The 10,504-nt window shown below is 46.6% G+C and overlaps 1 pseudogene; it reads right to left on the reverse strand.

Annotated features, from left to right (window-relative positions):
* Nucleotides 1-2,907: 2,907 nt before the first annotated feature.
* Nucleotides 2,908-6,441, reverse strand: LOC117191701 (annotated as a pseudogene).
* Between the last annotated feature and the right edge of the window lie 4,063 nt (nt 6,442-10,504).

Raw genomic sequence — 10,504 nt, forward strand, 5'->3', positions numbered from 1 at the left:
TCGGAACTTTTGCTACCCCTTAGGTTTGGCACCCGGACCACTGTTACTTGAAGCCATCAAGGAGGCCATTTCTATCATCTCCAAACTACGTCTACACACGCACTTAGTGTGCGTCTTCTCGGACAGATAAGCGGCTATTAAAGCTCTAGGCTCAATATCGTCGAACTCAGCGACTGTAAATGACTGCCGCAGGTCTCTGCACGAGATCGCAGAGCAGTTAGATCTCTTCCTTATATGGGTCCCCGGCCACAGGGACATCGAGGGGAACGACGCCGCCGACGAGCTAGCCAGGCAGGGTACTACGATCCCTCTCCTATCGGAGAGGGAGCAGGTAGCGATGTCCTTGGCTACGTGCAGGCTCCTAACGCACGAATTGTTCGAGCAAAATGCCAATAGGAGATGGCAGCAAACCGTCTCCTGTAAAGTCTCAAGATTGATATGGCCATATCGATCGAAGAAGCGCTCAGCAGAGCTGTATAGACTCAGCAGAGCACAGTGCTCTGCAGTTACTCGAGCCATTACGGGACACTGGCAGATCGGCACTCATGCCTCCAGACTGTCAATCCTTCATAACGACTTCTGCAGGAGTTTTCGCGACGAGGAGGAATCGGTCCCCCACTTCTTCTGCCACTGCCCAGCCCTTGGAAATCGTCGTCTTCGTATTTTTGGGGCACCTTTCCTCACGGACATTTCGGACCTGTCCGAAATCAAACCAGGGAACTTGTCCAAATACATCCAAGCCACCGGATGGGACTGCCCTTAATCCTGCAGTAGTCTGCTCTCACGGTTCAGGCAACGAGAAGGGGCACATGCCCATGCGGCAACACAACGGACCTTTTATAGGTCCAAGTGAGCTCGGGGGCGGGAGGCTCACATTCCCCCCTACCGGCTACCGCCTTAACCTAACCTAACTTAGGTTTGGCACCGAACCAGAGTTCAATCTCAAGGCAAAAAGAGCCCCGCTTCAACATAAATTCACCTGGCAAGGGGAATTCAAAGCAGAGGGGAACCTAGAGCGAAGCAGAGACCATAATAATTCGACCAAGGCTGGCCTGCCGAACCGAAGAGAGAGACAGTTGCCGTTGGGAAGCAGCAGTACGGGTCGTGGATTCGCGAGTGGATCAAAAGAAAAAGAAAACCAAATTTGATCAAACTTTTGTTTGGTAAACGGAAGCACTCCTCGGTGCTATCCCATAAGGCTCAGAGGGGCTCAGTGCCATAGTGTCGTAGAACTACAGTGTTTAAATCTTAACGTTGTATCAAGGTGGCGAACCGAAAAGCCAGAGCGAGATAGCGGAAATGTCGCGGGATCAGCTCGAATTTTCTGTCGCACGAAGAAGGGGAGAGTGTGCGAGTGGATGGGAAAAGAGAAAAAAATAGGAAAAGGAAGTAGAGTAAAAGAATGAAATTAGAATAAGCTAAAAAAAAAACTACCTATGAATTCAACTGTAAGGGGTAAAGGGGATTTCGTTTTGCTTTCTTAGGGCAAGTGTGAGTGCAAGTGTCGTATACATATGTATGTAAGTAAAGAAAAAAAATTCTTGATCCCTCACAAAAATTTCTCAGCTGGCGTCGAGGAACAACAAAAAAACAGTTAGTAAATAAAAACGTTAAAACGGAGTCATTTCAATAATCGGTTCTGCCGATAATTACAATTTGCTAAAATACACTTGTTCTACTGGGAAAAACGAAAAAAAATGCCGTTTAGTTTGTAAGTCAATGACCGTCAATCGAGCGCTCAAGTTGGAGATAGGGGCTCAGCTGTTGACGCAGCAAAGCCAAGCTTCGAATTTCGAAGAAGCAAAATAAAACGAAATTTAAGCGCAGAATTGTTAAAATATAAGTAATTTAAGTTAAGGGAAATTGATAACATGTAAAGAGGGTAGAGTTAAGGTGTTAGTAACGTATTTAAATGTTAGCTATTATTGAATACATTTATAACGTCTCCTTAAACTTTGATCTTGATCTCCAATACTCAGCCCCTGTAGAAGCGAGCCCTGAAGAAAAGGGATCATAAAGAGTAGAAGAAGATGGCAGATTATGACCGAGGGAGGGTGGGCGTGGTCCTCCATTCCAGCTGAGGACAACCTTTAATACGTTCGTGTCGCGTGCGTGTGTATATGTGTAAGTGATGTCTAATGGCCAAAAGTTTTGTTTCTCTCCGGTTCTGTGAATATCCTTGTACATGTCTTGAAGTTTTCTTGAACGCTCTTTTTATATAAAAAAATATCGTAGGTCTCAGAATATATTAAGAAAAAGAACACCACCCTTTTGTCGACGAGACAGTAGCCGGAATGATAGCGTGCTGGTCGACCTCTGAGGTAAATATTAGTCCTACCAATCGTTGTCCATTACAACAATGATCATAATAAATATTTTTATATTTGGCGCCCAACGTGGAGCCACAACGTAGATGTTTTTTTTTTCGGTATTCATGATTACTCTGTACTATTTTATTTTTTTCGTACATGTGTGTATTCCTCCATATGCCCTTCATCTTCATCTTAAGCCTAAATACAATGCAATGCTCTCACATAATTAGGATCTGCAGCCAACATTTTTTTTAATCAATATATCAATATACAGGGTGCGTAAATATTAAAGTACAGAAATATAAAATATAAGAATAAGATACAATTTTAAAGCGAATAAAACATATGCGCACATGCAGCGCAGTGTGAATACTTCTTAATACGTGCCATGCAGCTGGTGTTTTAAGTTTCCCGATCTCTAGCCAATAGTGGAATTTGATCTAAGGTTTAAACTTGTAAGCCACAAATGCGTCTAAGGTCCGAAAAAGGGGGCCGGGGTGGGGATGGTTAAGGAGGACTGCTTGCGGCAACACTTGTCTTTTTACAACAATTATCTAGTTTGACTTTGAATATTTCGCAATAGCATTCATTCGCTCTAATTCTTTAACTGAAAGACGAGTATCAAGATGATGGCCAGCAAAACGGCGCTTAGTATTCCCACCATTATCAGCTTCTTCTTAGGAACTTTGTTCCTTTAAGAACTCGCCTTGCGGAGATTCTCCGTTCCCTGTGAGACGAAAATGCCGGTTTGCTCCACCTGCGACTCGATGGAGTCCACCGTCAGGCCCTGTTCGTAGACCAAGGCACCCAGTTTCTTATAGATCTCGTTGACACCCACAATATTGGCTGGCGCTGCTGTTGGAGCTGCCAGTGCCAGTGCGCGAGGAGACGGGCGGACGGGCAATGTTGTAGTTGTCTCCTCTCGCCTGCCGCAAGGCACTCCGCCGTCTTCCGTTGAACGGCCTGGAAGGAGGTCAGTGCCGCTGTAAACTCGTCCACCAGCCGATCGCGCTGGATTTTCAGGTGCCGCTCCTTACACTTGTTCACCTCATTGATTTGATTGTTGGTATCTTTTATCAGTTGGTTGGTGTAGGTCATAAGTTGGTGCAGCTGTTTCTTTAACTCCGGTGAATCCTGTGGTGTGTTCAGCTGACTAACCATGCGCTGCATAGTTAATACATTTTGTTGGACCTTCAGAATGCTGTTGGCGCCATATGCTCCATATGCTTTCGTAGGCCGACACCTAGCTGACTAGTCTTTTATTTGGTTTGCTCCGATTGTTCTGCTAGATGACCTTCGCTACGATTCTTTTATTTTAGCGCATCATTGACCAACAGATTTTACTGTTACAGCACACTCTATGATTTGTTTTTTAATGGCTAATAAAAAAAACAAACACTATGCAAATATGCAATTTTTTGGTAAAATTTTTTTCCTTGATAGAAATTGTTCGACGAAATCTACGGCCGGAGATCCAGCACGAAATTTTGAATATTCCGATAAATTTGATCGAAACGTTTAGGGAAATCTGCAGAAAAAGAGAATGTTTCTGGGAAGAGGTGCAACGTGCGCACGGATATCAAAAGTCAGGACCTTTCAAAAAGCAAGTCGCCAAGGAGAAGCGAATGAGGAAATAGGGTCAATGAGGGATATAGATACCAGGACTGTGCAGCGAAGCGGAAGATATTTTGCTACGGTTGTGGTATCCCAAATACTTATAAACCGTCCTGCCAAAGGTGTCAAAAAAACTGGAAGGGGAACCCATCAGACACTCGTCAGCTGACAGGTATTCCACCCCGAAAACCGACGAAGGAGAATTAGAAGCAGAGAGTCGCACAGATGGATCGGGAAAGATGCCCGAACTGGCACAAGGAGCGGAACCTTTGTACTGGCATAGAAGGATAGATAGATTTAGAACATTAGTTTTACCTAGTAAGTCGCATAAAATAAGAAGTTTTCGAGGAGCACGAGGCGTCTTAAAGCAGTTTGAGAAGAAAAATGGGGACCAACGTACGCAAAATTAGAGTGTTTGAAGAATTTAGAGAGGGTTTGTTACACACGGGAGCGGGAATGAGTTGTGTGGGAGGGCAACTAGCAAAGGAATTGATATGTAGAGGAAGACCTTTCAAGAAGATAATGTCGAGCGCAAGTACAGCAGATGGAAAAAGGCAGCAGATAGTAGGCAAATTAAGGACTAACATGGAATTTAAGGGAGAATCCGAGGAGATAGAGCTATTTATCATTCCCTCTCTAAGTCAGGACTTTTACTTGGGGATGGATTTTTGGAAAATCTTTAACCTGTTGCCATTGCCGTTACAGATAGCAGGAATAGAGGCATCTCAGAATAAACACATCTTGTCGCTTGCCCAAGAATTCGCGTTAAAAACTATAGTGGATCAGTTTCCGTCCAATGCTGTTTCTGGTCTCGGTAAGACATCGACTCTCAGCCATGTGATAAATACGGGAAACGCCAAACCCATCAAACAACTGAAAACAGTATTTGAGAAAGATGCCTATCCGTTTCCCCAGATTGATGGCATTCTAAGCAGACTACCAAGAGCGAATTTTATATCAATCTTGGACTTGAAAGATGCTTTCTGGAAAATTCCGCTAGAAGTAGGCTCAAGACCCAAAACGGCGTTCACTATACCAGGTAGACCCTTGTATCAATATAAGGTTATGCCATTCGGGCTGTGTAATGCGTCTCAAACTATGTCGAAACTGATGGATAAAGTTAATCCGTTTGCACTTCGCAACGAAGTATTCGTGTACTTGGATGATTTTCTCATAATCTCTGATAGCCTGATTGCCTCACACATGAAAGTGCCAGAAACGGTTTCTTCGAAGATTCGAAAGGCTGGACTGACGATAAACATCGAAAAAAGTCATTTTTGTATGCAATCGGTTAAATATCTCTGGCATGTAGTTAGTGATGGGGGCATAAAGACCGATTCCGATAAGATTTCGGCCATTACCAACTTCCCTTTGCCAAAAACATTGAGAGCACTGAGAAGCTTTTTAGAGATGGCTGGCTGGTATCGGAAGTTCATTATCAGCTTTGCTTCAGCTTCAGCTCCATTAACTGATCTGCTGAAATCAAAGCAGAAATTTGTCATGTCCAGTAGGGGAGAAAAAGCATTTGAGCGGCTGAAAGAATTGCTCTGCAGTGCTCCTGTTTTGCGTAGCCCAGACTTCACAAAGCCATTTTACATCCATTGCGATGCAAGCAAATCACGAGTTGGAGTAAAGAAAAGTCGCTTTTGTGTCAAAAAAATTAAACAGGGCATAGAGAAATTATACCGTTACGGAGCAGGAGTGCTTAGCTGCACTGGTCAGCACAAAGCGATTTAGGGCGTATGTCGAGGGCCATGAGTTTACGGCTATCACGTACCACGCCTCATTTAAGTGGCAAATGTCACAAAGCGACCTGCACTCAAGATTAGCTAGATGGGCCCTCAAACTCCAATGCTGTCGATTTAAGATTGAGCATAGAAAAGGGAAGTTAAATGTTGTACCTGACGTTTTATCGAGAGTCCATGAAGGTGACATAGCAGCTATGGATATGAACCAGGGGCTATTGGTAGATACAGCTTCAAATCAGCAGATTATTTAAATCTAGTAGAGCGTGTAGAAGCCAATAGTTCGAAACTGCCAGATATAAAATCTGTTGATGGTTTGATCTATCATCGAGCAGAACATTCAGCAGGGGATCTCGTGCATGATTCTTTTGCGTGGAAGCTCTGGGTACCGAAAGGGATGGTAAAGGACAAGTTAGAAAGAGCACATGACCATCCCTTGGCCTCCCATTGAGAGATACATAAGACCTTGGAGAGTATCAGGCGCTATTATTATTGGCCGGGTCTGGTGAATGATGTGAGGACACACATTAATGCCTGCAGTCAATGCAAAGCAACAAAACCACCCAACACCACTTTAAGACGTCATATTGGAATACCGGCGGAATCACAGAGGTTTTTCCAGAGGCTATACATCGACTTCCTTGGGCCATATCCAAGATCGCGAAGTGGACATGTTGGGATATTCATTGTACTGGATCATTATTCGATGTTTGTGTTTCTAAAGCCCGTCAAGAAATTAACAGCGGTGGTGGTAATAACCATTTTCTCATAGTGCGCGAGCATACTAGAAAGAAAAAAAAGCAGTCAACAGAGAAATTCAACTCCTCAATTGGTGCCAGATCCGCGGGTAAGTGGAGGAGAGCAGGAGAGTACGTCTACACACGCACTTAGTGTGCGTCTTCTCGGACAGATAAGCGGCTATTAAAGCTCTAGGCTCAATATCGTCGAACTCAGCGACTGTAAATGACTGCCGCAGGTCTCTGCACGAGATCGCAGAGCAGTTAGATCTCTTCCTTATATGGGTCCCCGGCCACAGGGACATCGAGGGGAACGACGCCGCCGACGAGCTAGCCAGGCAGGGTACTACGATCACTCTCCTATCGGAGAGGGAGCAGGTAGCGATGTCCTTGGCTACGTGCAGGCTCCTAACGCACGAATTGTTCGAGCAAAATGCCAATAGGAGATGGCAGCAAACCGTCTCCTGTAAAGTCTCAAGATTGATATGGCCATATCGATCGAAGAAGCGCTCAGCAGAGCTGTATAGACAAAGCAGAGCACAGTGCTCTGCAGTTACTCGAGCCATTACGGGACACTGGCAGATCGGCACTCATGCCTCCAGACTGTCAATCCTTCAACTCCTCTGCAGGAGTTGTCGCGACGAGGAGGAGGAGGAATCGGTCCCCACTTCTTCTGCCACTGCCCAGCCCTTGGAAATCGTCGTCTTCGTATTTTTGGGGCACCTTTCCTCACGGACATTTCGGACCTGTCCGAAATCAAACCAGGGAACTTGTCCAAATACATCCAAGCCACCGGATTAGACTAACCTAACTTAGGTTTGGCACCGAACCAGAGTTCAATCTCAAGGCAAAAAGAGCCCCGCTTCAACATAAATTCACCTGGCAAGGGGAATTCAAAGCAGAGGGGAACCTAGAGCGAAGCAGAGACCATAATAATTCGACCAAGGCTGGCCTGCCGAACCGAAGAGAGAGACAGTTGCCGTTGGGAAGCAGCAGTACGGGTCGTGGATTCGCGAGTGGATCAAAAGAAAAAGAAAACCAAATTTGATCAAACTTTTGTTTGGTAAACGGAAGCACTCCTCGGTGCTATCCCATAAGGCTCAGAGGGGCTCAGTGCCATAGTGTCGTAGAACTACAGTGTTTAAATCTTAACGTTGTATCAAGGAGGCGAACCGAAAAGCCAGAGCGAGATAGCGGAAATGTAGCGGGATCAGCTCGAATTTTCTGTCGCACGAAGAAGGGGAGAGTGTGCGAGTGGATGGGAAAAGAGAAAAAAATAGGAAAAGGAAGTAGAGTAAAAGAATGAAATTAGAAAAAGCTAAAAAAAAACTACCTATTAATTCAACTGTAAGGGGTAAAGGGGATTTCGTTTTGCTTTCTTAGGGCAAGTGTGAGTGCAAGTGTCAGTATACATTAGTATGTAAGTAAAGAAAAAAAATTCTTGATCCCTCACAAAAATTTCTCAGCTGGCGTCGAGGAACAACAAAAAAACAGTTAGTAAATAAAAACGTTAAAACGGTTCAATAATCGGTTCTGCCGATAATTACAATTTGCTAAAATACACTTGTTCTACTGGGAAAAACGAAAAAAAATGCCGTTTAGTTTGTAAGTCAATGACCGTCAATCGAGCGCTCAAGTTGGAGATAGGGGCTCAGCTGTTGACGCAGCAAAGCCAAGCTTCGAATTTCGAAGAAGCAAAATAAAACGAAATTTAAGCGCAGCATTGTTAAAATATAAGTAATTTAAGTTAAGGGAAATTGATAACATGTAAAGAGGGTAGAGTTAAGGTGTTAGTAACGTATTTATATGTTAGCTATTAATGAATACATTTATAATGTCTCCTTAAACCTTAGATCTTGATCTCCGATACCCAGCCCCTGTAGTAGCGAGCCCTGGAGAAAAGGGATCATAAAGAGTAGAAGAAGATGGCAGATTATGACCAAGGATGGGTGGGCGTGGTCCTCCATTCCAGCTGAGGACAACCTTTAATACGTTCGTGTCGCGTGCGTGTGTATATGTGTAAGTGATGTCTAATGGCCAAAAGTTTTGTTTCTCTCCGGTTCTGTGATCCTTGTACATGACTTGAAGTTTTCTTGAACGCTCTTTTTATATAAAAAAATATCTTAGGTCTCAGAATAGATTAAGAAAAAGAACACCACCCTTTTGCCGACGAGACAGTAGCCGGAATGATAGCGTGCTGGTCGACTTTATTACTGTTTGTAGTGGGGCGGATCGAAGCTCAACTCTCCCACAACCGTGGGAGCCGTCATAAGAAATGAAAACCGTTATGTTTCGTGGTATATATATAATTATGTGTGTGTATTTGGTTGGACGGTCGCGCGGTAGATCGGCCGTCTGAAGCGGGGGTGAAATCGTAACTGCTTAACTCTTTGCCTTATGGAACTTTTTCTGCCGTGAGCGCCGTGTGGATCGTGGATTGTGGATCCGAGCGCCCCTCCGAGCGCGCGAGACCGAGTTGGGACCGAGGCGCACGGAGTTGGCACAGTGCGCGGAAATTGTTTACGGCTGGCCTGAACATCCTCCCCCCCCCCCTCCTTGCAGGATTGCAAAGTATAATGGGGTGGCCTATAGCTGGGCGTACGCCCCGGACCCGATTCATCCCAAAAAAGGCGCTCTGGACTTGACAAGGACGTCGACTCAGTGTCGCTCCACGGTCCGATAGGCGTGAGGATGCGCAAAACGGGGGTTGCTCTTGAGGAATCTGTGGATGGCGCCGTGGTTCCTACGACGGGGCGGCTCGCGGGGAGACGAGTGTGTCGTTCGTCGTGAGCCGATGTAGATGGCGATGGTACAGTCGCGGCTGAGCGGGCTGGACGACGAGGACGGCGTATTGCATGATTCGATTTAGATGGCGACGATGCTCCCGAGGCTGAGAGGGCCGGACGACGAGACGTGGGTACGTGGAGTAGCGTGTGGTTGTTTTTGCCGGAGTGTTGGTGAGCCAGGCAGTTCCCGCAATACTGGTTGATAAGGACAGCTCGGAGTTTCTCTTCGGGGCTCAGGAGAAGAAATTGGTGGTAGGTCCGTAGCGGATGGACTCCTTGGCAGATTCGGCAACGGTAGGAGCCAATTTCCCGAGCACGTCGGTTCTCCCTGGTGCGGTTGGCGCGGGGACGTGGGGCCATATCTGGGTGCGGAGAACTAAATTGAAATAAAGGCGTCGAAGACACATTAGTAACGATCTTGGAACGGGTGAGTGTCGTGAGGCACTTGTGGACGGCCCTCTGGAGCTCTTTTAGCGCTGCTGCTGACTCGGTACGGATTTGGGGCAGACTGAAAAGGATCTTCAGCTGGGCCTTGAGTATCAGCCTCTTGTTTTGGAAACGCTCACGGAGGGCGTTCCATGCGGACGCGAAACCCTCGTTCGTTAGTGGAGCCTGTGCCACTATGTCGTGGGCTTCACCGCTGGTCTTTTTGTTGAGGTGGATCAGTTTTTCCACTGGAGCCAACCTTGGGTTTTCTATGTAGATGGCGGTGAACAGGTCTCGGAACGTGGGCCACTGCTGGTAGTCCCCACTGAAAACTTCAGTGTCACATGGAGGGAGGCGGCAACCGCCGGAAGTCGGCACTTGAACGGCCAGTTGCGGCGTGTGAGGGACAGTCGGGGGCTCGAGCTGATCGTTCAGTTCGGCCAGGCATTGCGCGTAGACCGCGTAGCAGTCATCGTACATCTCTTGGACATAAGCTACACCCTCTGGATCCTCTTCCGCCATCGTCACCGAACAGGCCGCGAACTCCGCGTCCACCTTTGCCCACAGGCTTCGGAGTTGTTCTCGATAGACTTGGGAGAGCGAGCGGGTTGGTGTGCTAGCATCTGGAGCGCTGTGCTTCTGGTCGAAGCGGGTCAGTCTGCTTGCAGCCAAGGCAAACTTAGACTGTGCGGAACTGGTGGCCATAGTGCTAGGAGCCGTGCGAGGGACTCCCGAGGGGAGCAACAAATCCTCGAAGGCATGTGGTGCGTGAGCCCTGGACGTGGTCGGACCTCGCTCAGCTGGGGCCGGACGGGAAGATGTGGGCGTAGTGACTGAGCCGTTGGAGCTGGGTGGATGGGTCAAACTCAGGGAACTCACCCGCT

Source organism: Drosophila miranda (genome assembly GCF_003369915.1).
Source record: "Drosophila miranda strain MSH22 chromosome Y unlocalized genomic scaffold, D.miranda_PacBio2.1 Contig_Y1_pilon, whole genome shotgun sequence".
NCBI lineage: Eukaryota > Metazoa > Arthropoda > Insecta > Diptera > Drosophilidae > Drosophila > Drosophila miranda.